At 35.3% G+C, this 27,707-nt stretch overlaps 1 protein-coding gene and 1 pseudogene across 2 annotated transcripts in view; both read right to left on the minus strand.

The window, feature by feature from the left end:
- RFX7 (regulatory factor X7) overlaps positions 1-27,707 on the minus strand; it is a 131,252-nt gene that overhangs the window by 89,610 nt on the left and 13,935 nt on the right. The window lies entirely within an intron of this gene.
- LOC112916953 (small ribosomal subunit protein uS2 pseudogene) lies at positions 24,548-26,983 on the minus strand (annotated as a pseudogene).

The following is a 27,707-nucleotide window of genomic DNA, read 5'->3' on the forward strand; positions in this document are numbered from 1 at the left end:
CCTAGATATAACAGGCAAAGACAGTCCACACATTTGATATAGCAACTCTAGCTAAACTTTTCCTGCAGGAAAAGTAGCTATATGTACACAAGAAAACCCAGAGAGATCAAAAAAGCTGTTTAAAGACATGCTGCATTTACTATTACTCAGAATAGTCATTTGGCTTCTGTATCCTTAACGACTTAATCCAGGAACATACAGCAGGTGGGTAGACAGTCTCTTCCCAATAATCCCTAAATTTAAAGGCACAAGAGAAATAAAGGGAAAGTAGAATGGGACCTACAATGACTTCTGCTTTGGTGGCCCTCTACAGAAAAACAGTTCCCTAGAGCAAGATTGTGATATCTAAGTCAGTATAGCTAAGGAAGTATATTCCTTAAGAATAAAAGGGGGCTTAGCCACTTGATGAAGGTACACAAAACCACCTATGAAGTATTCTTGCCAAAATATTAAACCATGTCTACGTACTGAGCCACATTTACATCTAACTATCAACACAGAGTAGAGATGAGAAATATGCTTTAAAAAAAGCAGCAGGGGAATGAAATCAGCAAAATTCAGACTGTAGGACACTCCAGAGGACGAATAATTGATCCAGTTTCTTCAACAGAAAAAAAGCTACAAGAAAAATTTCAAAAGAAGACCTACAGATTGAGAGATAACCAACAGCAATATAGAGATACCAGTTCAAATTACAAAGGAAAAAAAATGAGACATGAAAATAAGGAAGAACTGTATGCTTGCAGATATTAAGGAATGATTCTTTTCTTGGTGGATTAATCACAGTCATATTTATTTGTAGATGACATGATGTCCAGATTTACTACAAAATAATCAAAGGAGATTTTATATATAAATACACACATATATACATTTAGCTATGAGACTAGTTGTTGAAGCTAAATAGGGACATGAGAGTTCACTATATTTTCTCTCTGTATACAACTGAAATTTTTCAAAATAACAAGTTTTAAAAAGGGGAATGCTTAGCATATCCTTTCCAAAAGAAAAGCACATTATTGGGACACCTGGATGGCTCAGCGGTTGAGCGTCTGCCTTCAGCCTAGGGCGTGATCCTGGAGACCCGGAATTGAGTCCCACATCAGGCTCTCTGCATGGAGCCTGCTTCTCTCTCTCTTATGTCTCTGCCTCTCTCTGTGTGTGTCTCTCATGAATAAATAAAATCTTTAAAAAAAAAAAAGAAAGAAAGAAAAGCACATCATCAACCATTCTGATCCTATCACTGAGACTCATTTAGGACCTAAAAATCCTCTAATGTTGATTAAAACTATGAAGAACTTATATTCTATAAGACAACATAGAAAACTAAGAATCACAGATTCACCCACTTTATCCAGTGACTACCAAGTTACTTTACAATGTTTACTAAAGAGCCATTCAGTGCTAAGGAGTATGTTACAAGTATTTGAAAGTTTAGATTATGACTTATTTTAGTAAAGTTATTTTCCTTGGTTTTGCTATTCTCCACATATAGACATCTTTTATTATATGATTGCTGGTTATCCCAAATCCTGAATTTTACTAGTAAAATTTGCTCTAAAAGACTGAAAAGTCTGTATTGGGGGGGGGGGGTGCAGAGTACTAAACAAATTGTGTGATTCTCTTTAGCCTCAATCTATGTACTTGCCCATATTTTTCAATGTGCATATTTACTAATTTATAATAAAAGTTCAAAGTAGTCAAATGACAGGAAATCATTTGTTCATGTAATCACTTTTTAAAAGGTAAAAGGAGCAGTTCAAATAAATTTATCCAGTAAGAATACCATGGTATAGATAGCAGGAAAAAAAACATGGTTTATGAAAAGAATTCCAGTTCTGCCACTACTAGCTATATACCCTTTACTTAGATGAGCTTTTCTTGAAGTATAGGACCCCTCCTCTAAAGTTTTTTGTGAAGATTAAACAAGATGATCTACATAAAAGTCATACTGCAGTAACACACAAGTAACAGACTCATAGTGTTAAATGAGAGTAAATCCAGTCTAACCCTTTCATTTACAGTAAGAAAATAGAGACTCACATTGATTTTTATTTGACCACATTATCCGGTAAAAATGCTTCTATTATACTAGATAATCACACCTCTATTCTACAGTAGGACTTAAATTAAGAAGAACAATTGTGTTCCAGTCTCATCATTTTGGAACTTCCTTCTCCAAAAAACATGAAGTATTGCCAGTAAGTGAGCTGGATGAAGGCTTTGGCTAACTTCCAAGTCATATACTTTTTGCTGGGCTTCAATGCCCTCTAGTGCTGATCTGCAAAGGCAGCCTCTGGTTCCAAATACAGGCAAATTTACCTGGTCTACAGACCACATAACAATGCCCATGAAAATAATGAAATGAAATATGAGGCAATTGAGACACAACTCTGTTTTCTTTGGAAGATGAAATTTTAAAGAGGTCTTACTTTCTTTTCAAATTTTCAAAAAGTTTTTTACACTTTTTATTCTTGTTCAAATTTGTATAATAAACATATAAAACTTTAAAAAACAAACTAAAACATGAGGCAGGACAGAATTATGTGGATAGCCCAGTGAGGATTACTCTTCTTTGAAGCTTAGCTTCAAATAGAGTGACAGCTATGCAACTTTGTATCTTCTTATGTTACATTTTGAGAAAGCAAGGTCAGAAATAAGGCCCATCATTAAAATAAAGAACACATGGGGATAAAATTAAGTGCCATTTTCTCTGTATGTACCTTAGATGTCACCAATTGGTGACATGTGTGTTAGTTTGTTTATTTGAGAGAGAGAGAGTGCACCCTAGAAAGTTTGGGGTATGTATAAGGAGAGGGAGAGAGAATCTTAAGCAGGCTCCACGTCCAGCAGAGCCCAATGCAGGGCTCAATCCTAGGATTGAAAAAAATCCTTTTTTTTTTTAGGGTGATTATATTTTATTGCTGCTTTGTTTAGTATATATTTTTCTCAATGGGGAAAAAAGTCTAAGTGAAAAAATTATCTAACAAGAATAGTAGTTTACATAACATGTAAATTGCTGCCAAAAGAAAAACATGTAAAAAAACGATTTTTAATGTAAAATATCACATAACTTCAAAAAACTTACCTCAATGTTCTAGCATGTACTATAAGTCAACTTTCTAAATAGGATTTCAGTCCTTTATTATAAGTCCCTAGTGGTCCTATGGTATACATTAAAAAAAAATGCTACTACAAAATTTTTCTGTTCTTTTTGTTTCTGCCTATTGTGTACTTAAGCTATAGATAATTTTTGAATAAAAAGCCTACATAGGTATAAATGCAATAGTTAACTGATCCTGCTTGCTGATGTCCTTCTCACGTTCCATCAGAAGGTGGTGTCTATTAGTCCAGCATCTTCTCTTGTTTCTTGCCTTCCTTTTTCTTCTTCTCAGGTCACAACCTGAGCCACCATCAAGGATGTTTAATGGACTGAGCTACCCAGGCCCCACTATGTGTAAGTCTTTTAAAACTGAAAAGCATTAAGCCAACCTATTAATAGCAGATGCTTATTGATTCTTTTTTTTTTTTTAATTTATTCATGAGAGACACAGAGAGAGGCAGAGAGACAGAGAGAGGGAGAAGCAAGGGTTTTTGCAGGGAGCCTGATGTGGTACTTGATCCCCGGACTGGGATCACGCCCCAAGCCAAAGGCAGACGTTCAACCACTGAGCCACCCAGGCATCCTGCTTATTAGATTTTTAACTGAGATCCTAAAACAAGGAAACCAAAGTGGGAATTGCTATAGAGGACCAAAGTTAAAACGAGATTTCCTTTAAGCCTGCAGACTCAGGCAACGATGCTCAACACAGATCAGAAATTAATGTCTCATATAAACTGCTACAAGAATATTTCCTGAAATTGTAGTTGAAATGACTCTTGCATATACTGCCCTCACCCTTGAGACACAACTTACTAAACTCTTTTCTAGATTTTATTAGGGTGGTAAAGGGTTCAGTATTCCTCCAATATCTGTTCCAAAAAATGTAGCCACCATGTTCAATGTCCTGATCTTCCACTTAGCCCCAAGAATCATAGGACTTTTTGTCATCATGAAAAGGCAAAAAACATGAAAATTAATTTGATAGTTGTTACTAAAATTATCTCCACCAAAGCACTGAAAGAACCAAAGTGGAGATCACCTGATCTAAAAATGGTGCTTCAGGGGCAGCCTGGGTGGCTCAGCGGTTTAGTGCCACCTTCAGCCCAGGGTGTGATCCTAGGGACCTGGGATCGAGTCCCACGTCGGGCTCCCTGCACGGAGCCTGCTTCTCCCTCTGCCTATGTCTCTGCCTCTCTCTCTCTCTCTCTCTCTCTCTCTCTCATGAATAAATAAAATCTTAAAAAAAATAAAATTAAATTAAAATATTGCTTCAATTTATAAAGTAGAAGGCTATCTAAGGAGATCAAAGAATACTCAATGTTCAAATGATGGTTTAGAGAGGATGATACCAAGACAGACACATTTCAAAGGTAGAATAGTTATCACTGGAAATAGGTAAGATAAATTATTAATAAATTTGGAAAGATCTTGATTTTTCACCCTTCTCTCTGTGCCTAAAGCACAATTCTATATAGTAGGTCTAGAAGTGATCTCTTAGGATACTTCAAAGACATGAGATGAAGGATCATGAGATCTTAGGCTAAAAGCTTCCAAAACAAAAAAGAAATACAGAATTCTGCACTGGTCCAAAAAGCCTTATAAAAACTTAAATAATGAGTTTCAGTCTCTGAGATCTATCAGCTTATGGGGAAAATGCCCAACAGAAATATAATACAGGCCACATAAGTAGTCTTAAATTATCCAGGAGTCACATTAAGTAGTAAAAAAAAAATGAAAATAAATTTAATAAAATGTTATTAGTAATTAATACATTAAAATATTACCACTTTAATATGTAATCAATATAATAATTACTAAAATATTTAGATCATTTTTTCATATTAAATCTTTGGAATCCAGTATATACTTAATACTTAACACATCTCAATGTGATTTAGCCATATTTCAAGTGCTCAAAAGCCACATGTGGCTAGTGTCTACTGTATTGGTCAGTGTAGGTCTATCACACAGTATGTCTCATGGGCTATATTTAAAAGAATCTAAGAAAAGTTTGAAGACTCCTTCAGAGGTGAACATGGAGAGACAAAACAGATTGTTACTCTTTAATTATAGGATTTTCTCCCTTAAAAGTATGTATAAAAATGCAAATTTCTTAGACTGCCTTCAATCATGATACATGCAAAATAATTCCTTTCTAGATTTTACTGGAGCAGTAATCAATATACTAATACCTGTCCTCCAAAAAAAAGACGTGACTAATTTTATATCCTATTGCCCTTCACTTAAATCCAAGAATCACAGCCACAGATGATAAAGCATTTATGAGTCACGGTCAGTAATATAACATAGGCAGAAGACAAGTATCAAGTATAAAAGGAGTACAAAAATATTAGAAGCCAGCCTTCTAACCATCTGGAACAGAGAACTGCAAGATGAGCATACACTAGTGACATATTACCAATATTCTAGAGTTGTATTTTGTGACAACTGTTCCTCCCAATATGAATAGGTGCCCCATGAAAAAAAGTGTCCAATATTCCACTCAATCTAGGAATTGCTGAATTAAACAATATTAAACATATTCTAGGTTCCTCCATCCCTATAATATCTGACTGTTCAAGGATCTTAGTATGCCCATGAGTACTGTGTCCATTTGAGAGGGGTTTAAAAAGAAGGCTACAGTACACACCATCTCCCAACTAATTTGGTGAAGAAACTTTACTTTTGTGAATTTTAACTAGCATCCCAAACTGGAAAATGATGATCTAGAATAGAACCACAGATAAGACTAAGACTATTCCCACAAGCTCAAGGAGAATCAATGCTAGACAGTGTATTGGTAAGGCCTAAGCTGGCTTTGAAGGTCTACTAACTTATCAGGAAAACCTTTTTGATTTGGTCAAGTAAAAAAAAAGGCAATGATCTGCATTATTCTATTTATAGGGCTATTATACTCACCCCCGAATTCCTACATTCAAGGAATAATGGCCATGAAATAGAAGGTTAATTTAATTTAAATCCTAACCAAAAATCTCATTTTGGTCTTATTCTCCTACAGACCAAAAAAAGAAAATTTATGAAATCAAATGGAAGTGAGGGTCAAAACTATTCTAATTGATTCTAAAGCTGCTGCAGTTAAAACTAGACATTTGCTGTTCACAAAGTTTAAAGAAGTAACCAAGCAACCAGAATAATTAACATACATAGAAACATTTAAAATAACAACATTGTCAAGAACCAAAAGGGATATAAAATACATATAAGGGTACCAAGTAAGACAACAAAAGCAAAAAGAGAGTTATCTCCCCTAAGGAGGGGATTTTATAATGATTTATGGAAGGTGTCATAGGCAAAAGAAAGAACACTCCAAAAAAATATTGTGATTTTTCTAAATTCCGAATCTGGATTACATGCTCCCCCTACAGGATCAAAGGAGAGAAAACACAAGATGAAATCAATACTCAATAGTAGTAGAGTTTTTTGCTTTTTATTTTTTTTACAAAAACTTTATTATTACAAGACTTTTATTATTAATTCTGTCCAAAACCCTCAAAGTATTTAACACGTAAAAACATACATGGCTCAGCTTTAGCTTTTATTAAGTGATCTTTGACTCTATACTTCTATATAAAAAAAGATCTGTGCAATAGCCAGAGAAGGAGACATTTAATTTTTTGCCAAGTCTGGTGGGTATGAAACTGTTGTCATGATTTGCCATTCTCTGAAAACTAGTATGTCTGAACATGTTTCAGTGTTTTTTTTAACCCATGTATCCTTTTAATGAAATACCTGATTATGGTTTTTGCTCAAATTTCTATTTGCTTCTCTTAGTAATCTGTTAAGACTTCTTTATATATTTCAAGTACTAATCTTTCAGCTGTGTTGGAACTACCTTCTCTTAGTGTATGACTTATGCTTTCACTTTCATTATGTTGACACAAGCTCAACAAAACTTTAGAAATTAAATACATATGCTCAGAAATGCTAGAGAATTCTACCATTTAAGAACACTAATTCTGCAGTCTTTTCCAGAAAATAAGAGGAAAAACATCCCAATTCATTTTATAATGCTGTTCCATCGTATTGGCAGTGATAGACACAGGATAAATGGAACACATGAATGGATCTACGTGTTCTAGAGAAGATAGAAACAGACCCATTCAAATATGTTCAATTGACTTGACAAAGATGCAAAAGCAACTCAATGAAGGACAAATTTTCGACAAATGGTGCTAGAGAACTGAACGTCCATAGGTTAAAAAATGAGATACTACCTCATTGTCATCAGGATAAAAGAGCACAACAAAGTAACATGAGTTGACAAGGATATGGAAAAATTGGAACTTTATGCCATACTGTACCAATAATTAGTCTTGGCATTTGATATTGCAAGTGCTTAACTTTGTCCTTAAGGAGCACCTTGCTTATTACAGGCCATTTTCTATCTGCAAAAAGCTTAAAATCAGACTGGGTGTTTTTTTGGAAAACTCTTGTTTTGGTTAAAATTGCATGGAGTCTGTAGACTTATTTGGTTAAGACATGAAATTTTTTTATGGGAGTAGTATGTTCTCCATTTATTTAGGTCTAAATTATTTAAATATCTTTCAATAAGGTTTTACTATCTTCTAAAATCTCTACTTTTAGATTTACAAGAACCTGTTTTTGTTATTCAATGTTCCTATATTACATATTTTATGTAAGAATTTTATTGCTGTATATATAACTGTAAGTAACTTTTGCTAGACTATCTTAATATTATTTCAATAATTTTTATGTAGATTGAATTTTCCACAAAGGCTAACCTATGATAATTTTGTTTCTTCTAATTATTCCTAACTTTTACTTATTTTCTGAATGTGTTAAGACTCTGTACAATGTGGGTGAGAGTGTAATAAGCACCCATATGTTGTTTCTAATTTTTAAAAGGGTGTTTTAGATCATTTTTATTAATTGGTATGTTTTCTGTGGTTTCTTTGTAAACAGAGTTTATCAATTAAGGAAGTTCTATTCTTAGCTTGCTAGGAGTTTTATCACAAACAGATACTGAATATTATTAAACTTTTTTCCTGTATCAATTCAGATAACCAAATAATTTGTCTCCCTTCATCTGTTAAAGTGGTAAATTATATGAACAGATTTTCTAATGGCCTGACTTTGCATTCTGTAATACATTTAAGCTGGCTAAGATGTATTCTACTTTTTTATACCTCTTTGGCTTCGGTTTTTTAATTTTTGTTTTGGACTTTCTGATGCTATGTTTGAGTGGACAGTAAAATTAAAGGCCATTTCCATTTTTTAAAAAGATTTTATTTATTTGAGAAAGAGACAGAGCACATGAGAAGGGGGAGGGACAAAGGGAGAAGGGGGAGGGACAAAGGGAGAAGGAGACTATCTGTTGAGCAGGGAGCTCAACTGTAGGGCTCAAATCTAGGACCCTGGGATCATGACCTGAGCTGAAAGCAGTTGCTTAACCAACTGAGCCACCCTACAGGTCATTTTTATATTCTATCTGGTTTGGGTGCCAAGATTACACTAGCCTCACAAAATGAGCGGGAATGTATATTAGGTATTCTTGTGTAACAGATTACTCCAAGATGTAGTTGTTTAAACCAACAAACATTTTTTATCTAACACCTTCTATGTGTCAGGAACTAGCCGGGTGAGTTTCTCATGAGGTTTTAGTCAGGATGTCAACAGGAGCTGTAGAATCCACTTTCAAGGTGGTCCACTCACATGCTGTTGGCAGGAGAACTCAGTGTCTCACCAGAGAGGTATCCCCATTGGTTTGAATGTTCTCATGATAAGTAGCTGGTTTCTCCAAGAACAAGTAAACCAACAGAAAGAGTGAAAAAAAAGCTGCAGTACCTTTTATGAACTATTTTCCTAAGTCTCACTGGTCATTTTTCGGTTACTGCTGTTAGAATTGCATCATTAGGCCCAGTACATACACAAGATGAGGGAATTAGGCTTCCACCTCTTAGACGGAAGAGCATAAGAATTTAAACATATTTTATAAAGTACATGGAGTATTCCTTCTTTTGCTAATTTTTAAATTTGTTTAAGATTTTCTTTAGTATTTGGGTAGATTTCACTTATAAAACTATTGGTACTTTGTGTTTTATCTACAGGCAGTTTTTAAAGAACCCATTCAACTTCCTTAGTGGTTAAAGGGCAATCAGGTTTTCTATTACCGAAATAATTTAAAGGTCTCTTGGAATTTATCCACTGCATTTAATTTTTAAAATATACAGACAGGGCAGCCCGGGTGGCTCAGTGGTTAAGCACCGCCTTCAGTCCAGGGCCTGATCCTGGAGACCCAGGATCAAGTCCCACCCTGCATGGAGCCTGCTCCTCCCTCTGCCTGTGTCTCTGCCTGTCTCTCTCTGTGTCTCCCATGAATGAATAAATAAAATCTTAAAAATAAAAATAAATAAATAAATAAATAGAATAAAATATACAGACATCAAGGTTACTTACAAATTCCCTTATTTAATCTCTGCTGCATCACAATTATGTCTCATTTTTCATTCCTAATATTATTTACATCTACTTTTTTCTTGATCCGTCATTCCTGAGTCTTAACCATTTAACAAGATTTTTCAAAGAAACCAACTTAGAAAAAAAAAAAAAAAAGAAAGAAACCAACTTAGATGTTCGTGATCCTATCATACCTTAGTTTTCTATTCACTTTCCTTTATTACTTCCTTCTTCCTATTTTCTTTGGGTTAACTGTTAATTTTTCATCTTAAACTGAAAGCTTGTTACCTCATTTTCAATTTTTCTCTTTTCCTACTGCAAACCAGTAGAGCTACAAATTTCTCTATCAAGTACCAGTTTGTTGCATCTATAAACTCTGACAGGGACGCCTGGGTGGCTCAGTTGTTGAGTGTCTGCCTTCGGCTCAGGGCATGATTCTGAGGTCCTGGGATCCAGTCCTGCATCGGGCTCCTCATGGGGAGCCTGCTTCTCCCTCTGCGTATATCTCTGCCCCTCTCTCTGTAACTCTCATGAATAAATAAATAAAATCATACAAAAAAAATTCTGACAGAAAATCCTTCCATTACCATCCAGTTTCTCAGCATTTTCTAATTTTCACCATGATTTCTCTTTTGAAGGTAATTTTTATTTATTTATTTTTAAAGATTTTATTTTTAAGTAACTCTATACCCAGCGCGGGGCTCGAACTTACGGCCCCAAGATCATGAGTCACACGGTCTACCAACTAAGCCAGGCAGGTACCCCTGAAGGTATTTTAAAAATTGCCAAATGTGTGCAAATATTCTCCTACTTTTTATTATCAGTTTAAACCAAAAAAAAAAAAAATTGAAAGAAAAGAACTGTACACTCTTCACTAGATTCAACAGTTATTTGCCAATTTATTTTCTTCTTATATAGTATAAATATATCTATGTGTGTATATAGATAAATATAGATATGTGTGTATAATACACAGTCATGTGTATTTTGCTGTACCAAATAAGCTGTAGACAGAAAACATTTGGACATAGTTTGACATGTATTTCCTAAATAACCAATTCCATTATGTCACCTAAGAAAATTAACAATTTCACAATACAGCATACAGCCCACCTTCACATTTTCCCTAATTATCACAAGAATGTCTTATGGAGCTTTTACCTCAGAACCAGATCAAATTCAAGTTCATGTATTTTAAGTGGCTTTTGTCTAGAACAGTCCTTCCACCTTTTTTCCCTAGGATATTCCCTTTTTGGAGTCCAGTACAGTTGACGTGAGAATCTCATGTACTCTGGGATTTGTTTAATAGCTTCCTCTTGATGTCATAAGTGAATGCATGGACTATTCTAAAGCAAATGCTTTATCTTTTCCGCTAAGCATTTTAAGTTATAAGTCAGGATAGGATGCCTGGGTGGCTCAGCAGTTGAGCTTCTGCCTTTGGCTCAGGGCGTGATCCCAGAGGCCTATGATGGAGTCCCACATCGGGCTTCCTGCATGGAGCCTGCTTCTCCCTCTGCCTGTGTCTCTGCCTCTCTCTCTCTCTCTGTGCTCTCATAAATAAAGAAATAATAAAAAAAAAAAGAAGTTATAAGTCAATGTCTATATAACTTGAGCACCAGTTGTGTCTGAATACACAATAACTGAATTGCATGACATGTAAGATCTGATTTATAACTTTAACACAAATTGAATATGTATAATTGTTTTTTGTGGCAAAGTATTCAAGAAGTATGAATGCTAAATATCTCATGTAAAAGATAGTAATCAATATTCTTTTACTCAACCAAACCAACATGTCATAGTTTTCTTTCATCTTTATTTCTCCAGCAATGAGCCAACATAAACATCTACTACATATAAGCAACAGCATTAAGAGTTTAATCTTCACATTCAATCTTTCACATATTAAGAGATCCAATATTCTATCTTTTGCGTTCTTCCCTTTAACTTACAGTTATGACTGAGACTTAATCTTATCTTTTCCTATACCTTCCCTTAAGAGAGCAGTCCTAAGGAATTCTTCAACAATTCACTTACTACTGACTATTCCACATTACTAGGTTCTTAGGTTTTAAATCCAAGAAAAACAGAAAAAACACACTATCCTTGGTTTGCAAAGAGCCCATTTGGAAAACCAGAGATGGGGTAATGCACTGCCAGGCTGATTACCTCAGAGACTGGAGAAGAAAAGGAAAAAAAAAAACAAAACAGTAAACTTGGTTTATGGATATATATCATCTGGCCCTCCAGAGGTGAGGATGACAAAGTACAGCTATTCTTTAGTGGAGAAGGAAGCAGAGACCCAACTTAAACGGCATGTGCAGTAAGCAATAAGTAAACTCCAATCAACTCCATCCAAAACCAAAAAATAAATAAATAAATAAATAAATAAATAAATAAATAAATAAATAAATAAATAAATTTAAAAAAAAATAAAGCAAACTACTAAAACTCTTTAGATAATAATGATGTTGTGCACAGAGTACCAATGCACGGTACTTCATATACACTGCTTACAAAATGAGGTACAAAGGAATACAAATCTAGAAGAGGAATCAAAATTTAAATCTAGGTTTATCTTATTACAAGCTTATATTCTATTTACTGAAACCAGTGAACAGAAAGAACTGCACAGAGCTAATGTACATTAAAACAGTGAATAAGCAAATGTAAATGAGTGAAGGAATTCAGTTCAGATAAAAAAAAATCAGTGAGCAAAATGTTAGTGGAAGAAAAAGAAATTGACAAAATACTGGCATTAATACCTTTCTGAAGTTTATTATAAAAAGCTAAAATACATGAGTTCCTCAGCTACTAACTGGCAATACCACAATATTTGCTTTTATTTCTTTCTTTAGTCAGTTCTATGTCTTGTATATTGAAGCTCCAATATATGGTACAAATACATATTTGGAATATTATGTCTTCTTTTTGAATTGGCTTTTATCATCATGAAATGTTTCCCTTTATCACTGGTAATACACTTTGTCTGATATTAAAACTACTCCAGCTTTCTCATGATCAGCATTGGTGTACTGCATCTACATTTGGTTTGTAGCTTTATACTTATTTTTTATTTTTTTTTAATTTTTATTTATTTATGATAGTCACACAGAGAGAGAGAGAGGCAGAGACACAGGCAGAGGGAGAAGCAGGTTCCATGCACCAGGAGCCTGATGTGGGATTCGATCCCGGGTCTCCAGGATCACGCCCTGGGCCAAAGGCAGGCGCCAAACCGCTGCGCCACCCAGGGATCCCTGTAGCTTTATACTTAAAGTACACCTTCTGTAGAGTTTTTGATGCAGTCTTTCATTTTTATCCAGTCTGAAAAATCTCTGACTTGTAACTTGTAGTATTTAGCTCATTTACATTTAATGTAAGTACTAATATGGTTGGATATGCTTCAACTAGTATTTTTTAGTATTCCATTTTATTGCTTTTTAGCCACACCACTTGTTTAGTGATTGCTTTAGGGATTTGCAAAAGAGACCCTTAATCTATAACAGTGTACTTTCAGTTAATATTATCTTTTCATCTTACAACAATGGAATTCAATCTACCTTTCCACTATCCTAGGTTATTGTGTCATATTTTTTACTTGTACATATTATAAACCCACAATACATTAACATTTTTTCAGAGGCAATAGTTTTTATAAAAAATAAGAAATGTCATTTATATTTACCAATACAAAGACCAATTCTCACTCTTCATTCCTTTATTTAGAGCTGAGTTTCTGACTTGTACATTTCCTTTAGCCTGAAGAACTTAAGTATTATTTGTAGTGAAGTCTAATGGTGAGGAATTCCCATAGATTCTGTTCAAATAAAAATGTATTTATTTTGTTTCCATTGCTGAGATATTTTTGATGGATTTATAATTTCAGGTTGATACCTTTTTTCTTTTAGCACTTTATAAAAGATATTCCACTGTCTTCTAGTCTCTATTATTTCTGATGAAAAGTGAGTGTTCATTCCTATTATTTTTCCCTTATGTACAATACAATGTGTCTTTTCCCCCCCTCTAGCTGCTTTTAAGATAATCTCTTTATGTTTGGTTTTCAGCAATTTCACCTGATGTGTTAGTATGGTTTTCTTTGTTTATTGTGCCTGAAGTTTATTGACTTCTGCATTCCATGAAATTTATTGCCCAAATTTTAATCAAAATTGGAAATCTTTCAATTGTCATATCTTTAAATATTTTTTGCTGCAATCTCTCTTCTCTTTCTGAGACTCATTTTACACGTATGTTCTACCATTCAATATTGACATAGATCTCTGGGGTTTGTTCTTTTTTTCTCGTCTGGGTTCAGTTTACTGAAGTTTTCTTCTGGCAGTTTTTTTGTTTTTTTTTTTTTTTTAAAGATTTTATTTATTTATTTATTCTTGAGAGATAGAAGGAGAGACAGAGCCAGAGACACAGGCAGAGACAGAGCCAGAGACACAGGCAGAGGGAGAAGCAGGCTCCATGCACCGGGAGCCCGATGTGGAATTCGATCCCGGGTCTCCAGGATCGCGCCCTGGGCCAAAGGCAGGCGCCAAACCGCTGCGCCACCCAGGGATCCCTGGCAGTTTCTTATTTGCCATTAAACAACATATCCTGCGAATTTTTTCAATTCAGGTATTGAATTTTTCTGTTCTATATTTTCCATTTGATTTTTGTTTAGCTTTCTACCTTTTTTCCTACTTTTTTTTAAAGATGTATTTATTTGAGAGAGTGAGAGACTGAGCACAAGTGGGGGGAGGGGCAGAGAGAATTTCAAGCAGACTCCCTGCTGAGCATGGAGCCTTGGACTGATCTCACAATCCTGAGATCATGACTTGAGCTGAAATCAAGAGTGCTTAATGCAATGCTTAATTGGCCTACCCACCCAGGCACTCCTAGATTTCCATTTCTGTTTTGATTCCCTATCTGGGCATGGATCATGCCCATCTTTTCCTTTAAATATTTAAACGTATTTATCAGAGACCATTTAAAATATCTGCCAACTTTCTCCACATTTTTATCCTTTGACTTTGTTCCAATTATTTTTTCCTCTAGAGATAAGCTGCATTTTCCCACTTCTTCCTGTGTCTAGTAATTTTTACATAACTGGAAATTGTTGGTACTACATTGAATGTTTGGAGTGCTAAGTGTGTTCTGGCATGAAGTTAATTTATGGACAGCTCAACCTGATACTTTTAAGGGTTAGTTTTAGACTGTTAGGATGGGTCTAAAATAGCTCTTACTCTATAGATAGAGTAACCTTAGTCCTAAAATATAAGTCTTTCTGGGGTCTCAACTAATCCTCAAGGGGCTCAACTAGCTCCTTCCAATTTGACTGGCTGAAATTCTCTGTGACCTCTAAGCATCTCTTCTTGACATACAGGCCCCAGTAGCTGTTCTCTGGAATGAGACCCGTCCTGCATATGTGGTGTTCAATGTTCAGCCAAAGAACCCAACAACTCCATGATTTCCAAAGCTCCTTCTTGAAACAGCTCCCTCCTTTCTAGTACCCAGCCTCACAAATTCCAGCTGGTTCAGCAGCTATGCACTCCAATCACTGTTTTCTCCACTACACTAAAACTCTGATCTCTCTGGCTCTCCATATTTGAACTTCAGTTTGGAAAGCCAGCATGAGCTCACCTCTTAGGTTTTCTGTCTCTCAAGGATCACTGCTGTATGCTTTGCTATCTAATGCTAAGAAAACCTCAATTGCTACATATATTTTATTCAGCTTTATGGTTGCTTATAGAGAAGGGATAAGTTCAATACCTATTGCTCCATTATGGCAGGACCTGGAAGCTAAGATGTATCAAAGTTAATTTTTAAGTACCTTTATTTTAATATATACTCATTAAAAAAAAATTGAGAAAAAAAAAAAAAAAAACCAAGACCATATCCAACAAAGAACTTCTGATAAATTCTGGTGTATTTTCTTCTAGTTACATTCATACATTTGTACATATACATGTGTATGAGATCTTTTTAAAATTAGGGTGAAACTACTTATTTATTTTGCCACTTCCTTTTAACATTGCATGGTGGGCATTTTCCAAATTCATTATACATTGACAATAGAATCTTCTTATGGCTATATTAATAAAATCTTAATAATAATTTTAAAATAAGCATTCTCTTACTGTTGAAACTTTAGATCCTACCATTATAAATGAAGGCTTTGTCTTCAAATATCCACATGACTCACTCTATAATTCAAGTCTTTATTCAAATATTACCTTGGTGAGGGTTCCCTGACCAACCTATTTAAAACTGTAATCCTCTCCCTGACATACAACTCCCTCTTTTCCTGCTTTGCTTTTCTTCTGAGAATTTACCATTATGTCATATAATATATATGTTTTTAATTTATTGCTTATTATGTCTCTCTCCAAAACAATACAGACTTTATGAAAACAGATCTTTTTATTTTATTTTATTTTATTGAGATTTTATTTATTTATTCATGAGAGACACAGAGAGAGAGGCAGAGGCATAGGCAGAGGGAGAAGCAGGCTCCCCAAGAGGAGCCCGATGTGGGACTTGATCCTAGATCCCGGATGATACCCTAAGCCAAAGGCAGACAGACCATTCAACCCCTGAGCCACCCAGGTGTCCTGAAAACAGACCTTTTTAATTAATTTGTTTACTGCTACAACCCCAGAGTTCTAAAAGAATACTTGCCTAATATTAAGTACTTTATTAGTTGAATAAATGAATAATTATAATGAATGAATATTAAAGAAAAGGACACTATATAACATGATTTAAGTGAGGCAAAAAAACAATAAATTTCTTACAAGAAAAAAGAATCAAAAGAAATATGTATGTTTCATACAGATGGTGGAAGTTATTTTGTTTTTTAAGTTTTCTAAAATGAGTATCCTTTGCTTTTATGATGTAAAAAATCATTTTAAAAACATAGTACATTAAGATTATATATCAAATAAGAAAAGCATATGGGCAAAATAGACTAAAACATCTTTCTACTAGTGATTCAAACTGTGGCAAATCATTATTTAAAATCAACATAAGACTATAAATATTTGCTAACATAGCATTATGGGAGATACAAAGATGAATAAGACATGGTTGCTGCCCATCAGGGGCTCAACATCTACTGGGAAAGACACACACAGTAGAAAATACAGTATGTGCAAACTATGGTAAGTGCTATACTGGAAGTACAGGGTAAAATGGGGTGAAAAACACTGAAGAGCACTTGGTAAACTGAAGTGCCTAATTATGGTCTTGAAATCTATCTCTGAATATGCAAAGAGAAGAGGGAAGCATTACTGCTAAATGGTAAAGCCAAAGCCAAGGAAAAGAGATGGAAGACTATATACTAGACCTTTAACAGAACATCAAATACTCCAAAATACCTGTCAGTCAAGGGGTGCAAGGCAGGCATATCCTTCATGGATGGGCAAATAACCTAAACATGTGATATAGCTGGACCTAATACAAGTAAGATGTGGTGGGCCACATAGTAAAATGGAACAAGTTGAAGGCATTCACACCATAATTTTTGTAAAATTTTGTGAAGCGCTGTGCAAATCCATGGGAAAGACACTGTATGTAAGAGAAAGGAGGGAAGAGAAGCTGGAAAGTCAAGCTAGAAATGATAAGGAAGTGTTTAGATTTAATCAGTGTCTAAAATTTAGACAATTTTAAAAGAAATATTTTTAAAAGCTTCTTATTTCAGAAAAATACATAAAACTTTTGAAAATCACCCATATTACCAATCCCAACATTATTGAAAAGCAAGATTTTGGTATGTTTTTATTCCATTCTCTTTTTCTACAATTAGGGTTGTATGTGCATGTGTGTATGTGACTGTGTGAAATTATGTGACTATTCTGTGATTATTTTCCCTCTCATATTCTACCAAAATAATTTATTTATATAATGACATGCTCTCTTTAAAAAATTTTAATGGCAACATAACCGTGAAAATTTTATTCTCTTTTGATTTTTCCTTTAATTTGGAATTATAGGTATAGGTAAAAAGAGTTTAACACCTAAAAGTGTTTTTGTTTTTCATTTTAAGTAGTAAAATCTTGTTTGTTTTGAGATGTTTTCTACCTCTTCTAAAAGAAAAAAATCTCCCACTCTACAATAAGTTCATTTCTAGTCTGTTCTAGGTTTGTTGTTTTGTTTTGTTTTTAAATCATCCCAGTTTTAATTCACTGAACCATTTACTCATCTGTAATTGTTCTGATGACCTGCTGTTGAGTTCAGCCTCTAAATTTATTCTTTCTGTCTTTCAAACAGTTAAGCAATTGCATTAATATAATTTCCTAAGTAATCCTCCCACTGGTTTGTATCATATATTTGTATTAAAATTAATATACAACTTGATTATGATTCTAAGTTTTAGGAAAAGAACATGAATGTCAGTAACAAACAAGATTTCATCATTAAAGATTACCAAATGTTAACAGTTTTGTACTTGGAACTCAAGGAATGAGATCTAATCCCAAAAAGCCAAAAATACAAGTCCAAGATATAAAATCTTGTTTTGTTTTTTAATCTCCCACACTCACTCCAAAGCCTATTTATTTCTTTAAGTCCTCACAACGATTAAACACATGTAACCTCAGCTATATAATCAAGTAGCAAACATACTGTAGCACTGACATCCCAAAACAATTTCCTATAAAACTGATTCCTCTGGCTGGGTTTTGATTCTAGTCCTTCACAGTTCATTGCCTTCATCCAGGAGAACAGTTTTCTAAGCAACATCTAAGTTCTTCACACTGCACTGTCAAGGCTGGAATACACATTCCAATTTACTTAAAAAAAAATGATTTTAAACAATGATGGAGAACTCATTTTCTTACTGAAATAAAACAAGATATAAGTTGTACTTCTATCCAAATGGATTGAAACTTTATTGTATTCGTAACATTTTACATCTCACTTCAGGAGTTAGGAATCCCAAATTGTCCTTTTCGCTTCATTCCTCTCCATCTTCAACTGGTTGGAATTATACCTGGAGACCAAGGCAAGCAAGCAATCAGCCTAGCACAACCCTTTCCTTCTGTCAAACTTGCCTGCTGACTCACACCTTTCCTACAGTATTAAATGATTTTACGTAATCTTTTTCATAGCAAAGGCTCATTACATCTCTTCTTAAAACCACCTCATTAGGCTTTCAAATAACCTGATAAATATAAAGCTGACAACTTCTAAGATTCCAAATGTGGAAAAGGCAGAGATAAAATTGTAATGAATTACAGGTAGATTTTCTGTTTCTGTTCTGGGGAGAGAAAAGTGGGAGTTAGAGAAAAAGGTAAAAGGTAGAAAGGATAAGAATAAAACAACAGAAAAAGAGGGGTGGAGAAAAAATTCAGGAAGACAAACTAAAAGATTCTGAATTATCTGCTACAAACGCCTTATATTCTATTAACATGAGCGCTGTGAGGAAATACTTCTCTTCAAAATTTCTCGGTTATCTCATGTCTTGTTTTAGACTAGCTGATCCACATTGAATACAAGCTTAAAGAAGTAGGTGTAACAACTAATAAAGAGAGTCCGCCTAGAATAATGACTAGAAGGAGAGGTGAGAAAGTGGTGATTAACTATAAAGATTAAGAGGAAGTACAGGTATAGGCATACAACATTAGATATCCTAGGGAAACACCTAGGGAAGGACAGAAAGTAAGGAATAGCTTTAGGGTCACAAACAGATGCTACATGCCCACTTCAGAGGCAGAACTGGCAGGGAAAAAGACAAAGTGATAAAAAGAACTGAGAAAGAAAATCGGGACTTAAATGGGCTAGAAGCAAAGATGGAACAAGAAAGTAATACAGAGAGAAAACTATAAATACTTAGACTTCGTTAAGATGTGTCATTTACCACAACAAAAATGTGACGCTGATGTAATCTAACCACTAGTATTCAGAGTTTTCTTTATCGTTATGATATAATTTATATAAATAAATTTTTCCATATACTGTGTGTCCCTCCAGAAAGGAAGAACATAAACACAAAAGAACAGGGGCACCCAACAGAGATGAGAGTGGAAGTGATAAACCACCAACCAAAGAAAACAAAGGAGCTTTCTTTCTGTCTGGAGGTTCTTTATATCCATTTTAACATAGGAGAAACTTTTTGAAGTTCTCTGTGTTTTGTTTTTTAAAAACTTCAAAAATCCCCTAGGAGCAAGAAATAGTGAATAAAAACTCTCCAAGAAAACAAAAGTGATCAGAAAGATTTTTTTAAAGATTTAAGATGGACATAAAAACATAAGTATTTAGTTAATATTGAATTCTCTGGAAACAGCTTTCAAGAAAGAAATCACATGACCCAAAATTAAGCCTTAAGGATCACAGGTAGGTGCACAGGTTGTCAATATGCCAGACTTCCCTCATACTTAATTTTCAACAAGAAATTAGGCTATACTAATATGATATGTCATAATTTCCAGAGGTTAAAAATAAAAAAGTATGGCATCAACACCACAAAGTCGCTTTTTCTCCTTCTCTATGTTACCAGTGAAATATAAAGAATTTTAACAAATCTCTAGTAAGCGCACTGAACACATCTTTTCAACAAAGTATATACAACATATACCAGTAAAACCCACCACACTGGGAGAAAAGGATACAGTGGAGTTTCAGAAAAATGCTTTATAGTTCAAGCTAAAAAGCACCCAAAAATTTGAGATTATACATACTAATTTAAGTTCTGATAGGATTTCTATTTGGTAATGCTATCTATATTAATAAATTACACATTCAAAAAGGTCATCTATAAGCAAAAATTAAGATAAGCCATCTTTTATACTGTTGAAAATGGTGTATAGAGAAAAGATTTTTACTGGTAAACTAGTTTGCTATTTTTGTTCATAACTTCTACTATACTTAGTAACTTAAACACTACACGAGAGGGTGGACACTGTTACATAGGAGGAAGAACAGCAGGAAAAACTACACCAGACCCACAACTGACATCTAAAAATTGTTTGATACTTCCTGAGTTAGCTCATACGTTCATGCATACACATTCTGCACTAGGGATATATCTTTAAGTGAGAGACATACAATTCCTGTCTTTGTGGTGCTGATATTCCAACAGAGGAGGCTATAAAATTATACAGTTATTTTATTAGAATTGTATAGTAACAAGAATTAGGACCTAGGAGGAGAGTGATTAAGTTTACCTAAGGTAAAAGTTCAGGGAAGACTCTTATATCATCTATTCCAAATACCTGGTACTTTATTACATTCTGATAGACATATTTAGTCTCTTTGATGGCAAATCTTTCAGATTTTAGTAACAGCACTTATGATAGTATACTTAATATGCAAGTATGTCCTTCTAATCAGAGTGCCTAATATATTACATAATTTTTTGCTGTTATTATCACAGCTCTGCTTAGTGATAACAGTTACGTTTATGATTACAAAAGTATACTCTTTAGGGGTCCCTGGGTGGCTCAGTGGTTTAGCGCCTGCCTTCGGCCCAGATCCCATAGTCCTGGAGTCCTGGGATCAAGTCCCACATCGGGCCCTCTGCCTGTGTCCCTACCTGCCTCTGCCTGCCTCTCTCTCTCTCTGTGTCTCTCATGAATAAATAAATAAAATCTTAAAAAAAAAAAAAAAAGTACTCTTTAAAATCTTTTGGAAAATAGAGAAAAGTGTAAAGAAAATGAAATCACTCATAGCTAACTGCAACACTCTGAGACCGCCACTTACCAATATTTAAAATACTTAATCTTTTACAAGAACACTCACACACCCTGGTGTAAAATGTCAGTGACCTGACATAACCTAGTCTCTTTGTTTTCAGTCCCTGCCCTTCTATACTCTCTTCTCCACAAAGCAACCCAGTGAGTTTTATTAAAACATCAGTAAGGTTGTATCACTCCTCTGCTCAGAACCTTACCCCCTTACACCCAGAATAAGAGTCTAAGTTTTAGTGCTTACTAGACCTGCAAGGACCTACAAAATCTGCCCCTCCTTTACTTCTGACCTCACTGCCACACTCCAGCACACTCTCCACACTCTGGCTATTCGGCCTCCTTGCTGCAGCCTTCTCACCTTTGCATTTGCTGTTCCCTCTCTGCCTCGATAACTGTTGTCTCAAATATCATCATGGTCTCCTCTGTCACACTACAGTAATACAGTAATAAGAAGTAATCATAGTAACAGACTGTGTGGTCAAGTGAAAAAGTTCTTTGAATTTATTGTGGTTAAAAGTAACAGCCAAGATTTATCAAGTTTTTACCATGTGCCAGATTCTACACCAAGTGTTTTATATGTTATCTCATTTAATCTTCACCACAAACCTTACAAGGTAAGCACTATTACTATTTCCATTCTACTAATAAAGGAAACAATTTTTAAAAGTTATGTGACCTAGGGGATACCTGGGTGGCTCAGCGGTTTAGTGCCTGCCTTCGGCCCAGGGCGTGATCCTGGAGTCCCAGGATCAAGTCCCACATTGGGCTCCCTGCATGGAGCCTGCTTCTCCCTCTGCCTGTATCTCCACCTCCCTCTCTCTCCCTTTCTCTCTCTGTCTCTCATGAATAAATAAATAAAATCTAAAAAAAAAAAAAGAAGAAGAAGAAAAGTTATGTGACCTGTGTAGCAAACGTAGGCAACTAATTTCACTGTAATGACTTAACACCACTACAGTGGACTGTCTCTTTGTGATTCGTTTTTACTTTAAAATTGTTAAAGTTTTTTTTTTTTAAATAAAAGTCATTCTAGGTTTTATGCTTGGCAGAGAAATTTTCTAAGTATCTTACAAAAATTAATTTAGGCAAGTACAAATATCTCACTGGTTGAAAATACATTACAGAAAATAGTAACAGCTAACATGTCATGCTCTATAATTACAAATACATACAGTTGAAATGTCAGAGAATAGTTTTTTTTTTTTTTTTTTTTTTTTAGAGAATAGTTAAGTACCATAGGAAGACTCAAGTATTTGACCAGTTATGTGAAGCTTAATGCAGTACCGAGACAAATTTTTTTTTTTAAAAGCAGTAAGCATCTAAATAGAAGAAAGCTTTTTGACATATCTAAAGACTGGTCCACAGAGGATAAGGGCAAGGAAAGGCCACAGAGAAAAAGTATTGAGCAATTACAACTTCATCTTTTGGGTTTCTACAAATCCCCATTCTATTGTCTCATTAACATTAAAACAAAAACATTATTTTAATGGCTCCTACTGCCTTCGAACTTTCAGGATTATGATTAGATAAATAACCTTTCCACTTCTAATCACTCCAGTCAGTATAATTCACTTTTCAATTGCTTTTTTTGTTTTTAAGATTTTTATTTATTTATTCATGAGAAACAGAGAAAGAGGCAGAGACATAGGCACAGGGAGAAGCAGGCTCCCTGCAGGGAGCCCAATATGGGACTTGATCCCAAAACCCTAGGATCATGACCTGAGCAGAAGGCAGACACACTCAACACTGAGCCATCCATCCAGGTGCCCCCACTTTTCAACTGCTTTAAAAAAAAATGAAATCACAGTAATGATTGCACAACTTCAAAAACATACTAAAAACCACTGAATTATATCCTTAAAGCAGGTAAACTTGGGATCCCTGGGTGGCGCAGCGGTTTGGCGCCTGCCTTTGGCCCAGGGCGCGATCCTGGAGACCCGGGATCGAATCCCACATCGAGCTCCCGGTGCATGGAGCCTGCTTCTCCCTCTGCCTATGTCTCTGCCTCTCTCTCTCTCTCTCTCTCTCTCTGTGACTATCATAAATAAATTTAAAAAATTTAAAAAAAATTAAAGCAGGTAAACTTAATGGTATGTAAATTATCTCATTCAAAGTGCTTAAAAAAGGACAAACATTATATGGTCTCATTCATTTGGGGAATATAAAAAGTAGTGCAAGGGATTATAGGGGAAAGGAGACAAAATGAGTGGGAAATATCAGAGAGAGTAACAGAACATGAGACTCCTAACTCTGGGAAACGAACAAGGGGTAGTGGAAGGGGAGGTGGGTGGTGGGATGGGGTGACTGGGTGACGGGCACTGAGGGGGGCACTTGATGGGATGAGCACTGGATGATATGCTATATGTCGGCAAATCAAACTCCAATAAAAAAATATACAAAAAAAAGTGCTTAAAAATCAGAACGTACACAAGAAATGGTCAGTTGTAAAATGACTTGTAAAATTTATTCTAACAGAGTAAATTAAATAGTTTACACAGAAAACTGGACATAAAACATGGCCATTTTTGAGGATGTGGAGAAAAAGGAACTCGTGTGCTCTGTTGGTGTGAATGCAAACTGGTGCAGCCACTCTGGAGGTTCCTCAAAACGTTAAAAATAAACCTACCTACAACCCAGCAATCACACTAATGGGTATCTATCCAAAGAATACAAAAACACACTCATTCAAAGGCATACATGTACCCCTATTGTTTACAACAGCATTATCTACAATAGCCAACATATGGAAGCAGCCCAAGTGTCCACTGATTGATGAACCGGCAAAGAAGATGTGATGTATATAAAATGGAATATTATTCAGCCATAAAAAAGAATGAAATCTTGTCATTTGCAATGACATGGATAGAGCTAGAGAGTCTTATGCTAAGTGAAGTAAGTCACAGAAAGACAGATACCATATGATTTCACCTATATGTAGAATTTAAGAAACAAAGCAAGCAAAGGAGGAGACCGACAAACACAAACCAAGAAACAGACTCTTAATTATTTGAGAAAAAAATGATGGTTACCAGAAGGGAGGTAGGTAGAGGGACAGGTAAAATAGGTAATGGGGATTAAAGAGTGCACTTGTGGTATGAGTACTGGGTGATGTATGACATTGTTCAATCACTGTATTTTATACCTAAAGCTAATTATTCCTACGTATATTAACTAGCCAGAATTAAAATAAAAACTTTAAAAACCCCACAAAAACATGGCCATTTTCCCTTGAGTTCTTTATAATTTAAGTATCTCATCATTTACTGGCAACTTCTAAGTTCTCAAATTTAGTGTTACAACATATTGATGAAGCATGTTACAAATAACTCATTACTAAATAATAAAAGTACCAAAGTCTAAAGGGACTTGTAGACGAGTTGTCTTGGGTTTTTTTTTCCAACTTTTAGAAACCATTTATTTTCCATTAACCTTATTTCCATTTTGTTTCTCCTTCTGGAAGAGCTTAAAACCACTCAGTAGTTGTTCCTACACATGTAACGGCTTGAGCAGCAGAAACTGCAGACCTGTTTTCAGCGGTAGCTGAGTGTTCCAGTCTTTGGTAGAGAACTGCAGAACAGGGCATCTGCATGCCTATGGACCAGTCTGTGACTTCAGGTTGAGTTGCAGTGAATTCAGGACCTGGAGCAGTCCATTTACCCTGAAATTCCTCCTTGGTTATAGCCTTTTCAGCAGTGGCCTGCTCTTCCTTTTCAATCTCTTCAGGATCTCTGCAGAAGTAGAGATCAGGGACAACCTCCCATGGGTGTTCACAGGAAATGGTGCCACACACGTGCAAAACTTCTGGGGCCAACATCCACCACATCAGACCCAATGAGTGAGCTCCCTTGTTGTTGCAAGGGATGGCGATGCCCATGGAGCACAGAGAGTCTGTGTCAGAGCAATAGTAGGCAGGTTAACATAAGATGCCTCTGTGAGAGGCTGGTGGTCAGCCCTGGGATCAGTAACCACCAGAAGTCTCAGCTCGCAGAAGGCTGCCTGGAGCTTGTTTGTGAAGGTTCCAGAGTGAAGTGGCCAGCAATAGGAATGGCTCCAGTGGCAGCAGCAAATTTCAGCAGAGCTAACTGGCCAGTATTCCCAATGATATGACACAGACAACAGCTGGGTTTTCAGTGGCAACTATGGCATGAGCTGTCTGCAGAAGCTTCTCCCAGGTTCTCTTCAGATTTATACTGTAGATGCCATAATTTTTCCTTTTGTAGATGTACTGTTTCATTTGGAAGTCAAGGTTGGTGCCACGTAAGTGAGTTCCTACTGCAACGAATTTAAGAACGTCCTCCTCCTTCATTTGTAGGCTATCAAGGCTCTGGACATCTTGAAAGTTTCCCTCTAAGTTATAAGGGGAACTCAGATTAATACTGGAGCCTTCTTTGGGTAGAGCAAAAGGCAGTTGTTTTAGTTTTTTAATCTACTATAAAAGTCTCTTTTAATTGGTGTATTTTGGACATGCACACTTGAAGTGATTATTGATATAGCTGAATTTGTATGTACCATATTTTAAATATTTACTCTTCATTGCTCTTTTTCTTTGTTTTTATTTTTTTTGTCTTCTCTATATCTGCTTTCTCTGGTTTTATCTGAACATCTTATATGACTCGATTTTCTCTATTCTTTTAGCATATCAATTACACTTCCTTTTAAAATCTTTTTAGTGGTTACTGTAGGGTTTGCAATATACCTTTATGACTAATCCAAGTCCACTTTTAAGACAACACTATACTACTTCAGTTATTACAAGTATTTAAGAGGATTCCCAATTCCTCCCTCCTGTTTCTTAACATTGCTGTCATTCATTTCACTTATTCATAAGCTATAATCACCAAATACATCACTTTTGAACTATTATCTGTTAGATCAATTAAATAGAAGAAAAATAAGATTTCATTTTTTTCTCCTTCACGTAGATTTAAGTTTCTGACCTAGACCATTTTCTCTCTCTTTGAAGAACTTTTAACATGTTTGTAAAGCCAGTCTACTAGTTAAAAACTCTTTCAATTTTTGTCTGAGAAAATTTTTACTTCTCCTTCACTTCTGAAGGATGATTTCACTAGATACAGAATTCTAGGTTGGTGATTTCTTCTTTCAACTCTAAATACTTTACTCTCTCCTTTCTTTCTTGGTTTCTGAATAGAAGTCTGAGATAATTGGGGATGCCTGTGTGGCTCAGCGGTTGAGCATCTGCTGGGCATGATCCTGGGGTCTGGGATAGACTCCTTGCTGGGAACCTGCTTCTGCCCCTATCTGTGTCTCTGCCTCTCTCTTTATGTGTCTATCATAAATGATAAATAAATAAAATCTTAAAAAAGAAAAGTCTGAGATAATTGTTTCCTTGTTCCTTTATAGGTAAGGTGGTTATTTCCCTGGGGCTTCTTTCAAGATTTTATCTTTGTCTTTGATTTTCTGCAGATTGAATGTAATGTGTGTAGGAGTAGATCTTTTTGTTGTTCTTATTTGTCCTACTTGGTATCTATGAGCTTCCTCGATTTTGGAGTCTTTAATTTTGGAAAATTCTTACCTATTATACTTCAAATACTCCTGGTTCCTTTCTCTCTTCCCCTTGTTACATCCCAATTATGCATATGTTGCACTTTTATAACTGTCCCACAGTTCTTGGTTACTCTGGTTCCATCTCTCATTTTTTTTCTCTTTGCATTTTAGTTGTGGAAATTTCTATTGATATTGATATATCTTCATGCTCACTGATTCTTTCCTCAGTCATGCCCAGTCTACTAATGGGCCCAACAAAGGCATTCGTCATTTGTTACAGTGTTTTTTACTTCTAGCATTTCCTTTGGATTATTTCTTAGAGCTTCCATTTTTCTGTCCACATTACCCATCCATTTCTACAAGACATCTATTTTTTCCATTAGAGCTCTTAGCATATTAAGCATAATTTTAAATCCACAGTGTGATTCCAAAATCTATGTCATATCTGAGTCTGGTTCTTATGCTTCATTTACCTCTTCAGATTGTGGGGTTTTTTGCCTGTAAACATGCCTTATAATCTTTTGTTGAAAGCGATATATTGAAAGAAAGAAAGAAAGAAAGAAAGAAAGAAAGAAAGAAAGAAAGAAAGAAAGATAGATAGATAATGTTGGGTAAAAGGAACTGAGGTAGACAGACCTTTAGTGTGAGTTTTATGTTTATTGACTGGGAGTTAGGCTTGTTTGTTTGCTGTAGCTATGATGTCTAAGGCTGAAATTTTCTCCAATGTCTTTCTTTTGGTCTCCCATGTTCACTTTGGGAATTCCTGGAGACTCTTTTTAAATAAGGTGTGAGGCTTACACTTGTTTTAGATTCAATCCTGTTATACAGGAGTCCTACTGGCATGGTGCTAAAATTGGAGAGAGGCATGTCCTCTATTGTCCTATGATTAGGTCTCAGTCTTTTAGTGAGATTATTTCCCTTCCCCCGGGCCAAGAAGGCTTTCCTAGAGCCCCTGTTGGTTAGGTTCTGGTAAAATACTTTCCCTTGAAATAAGC

The sequence above is a fragment of the Vulpes vulpes genome, chromosome 15, assembly GCF_048418805.1.
Source record: "Vulpes vulpes isolate BD-2025 chromosome 15, VulVul3, whole genome shotgun sequence".
NCBI lineage: Eukaryota > Metazoa > Chordata > Mammalia > Carnivora > Canidae > Vulpes > Vulpes vulpes.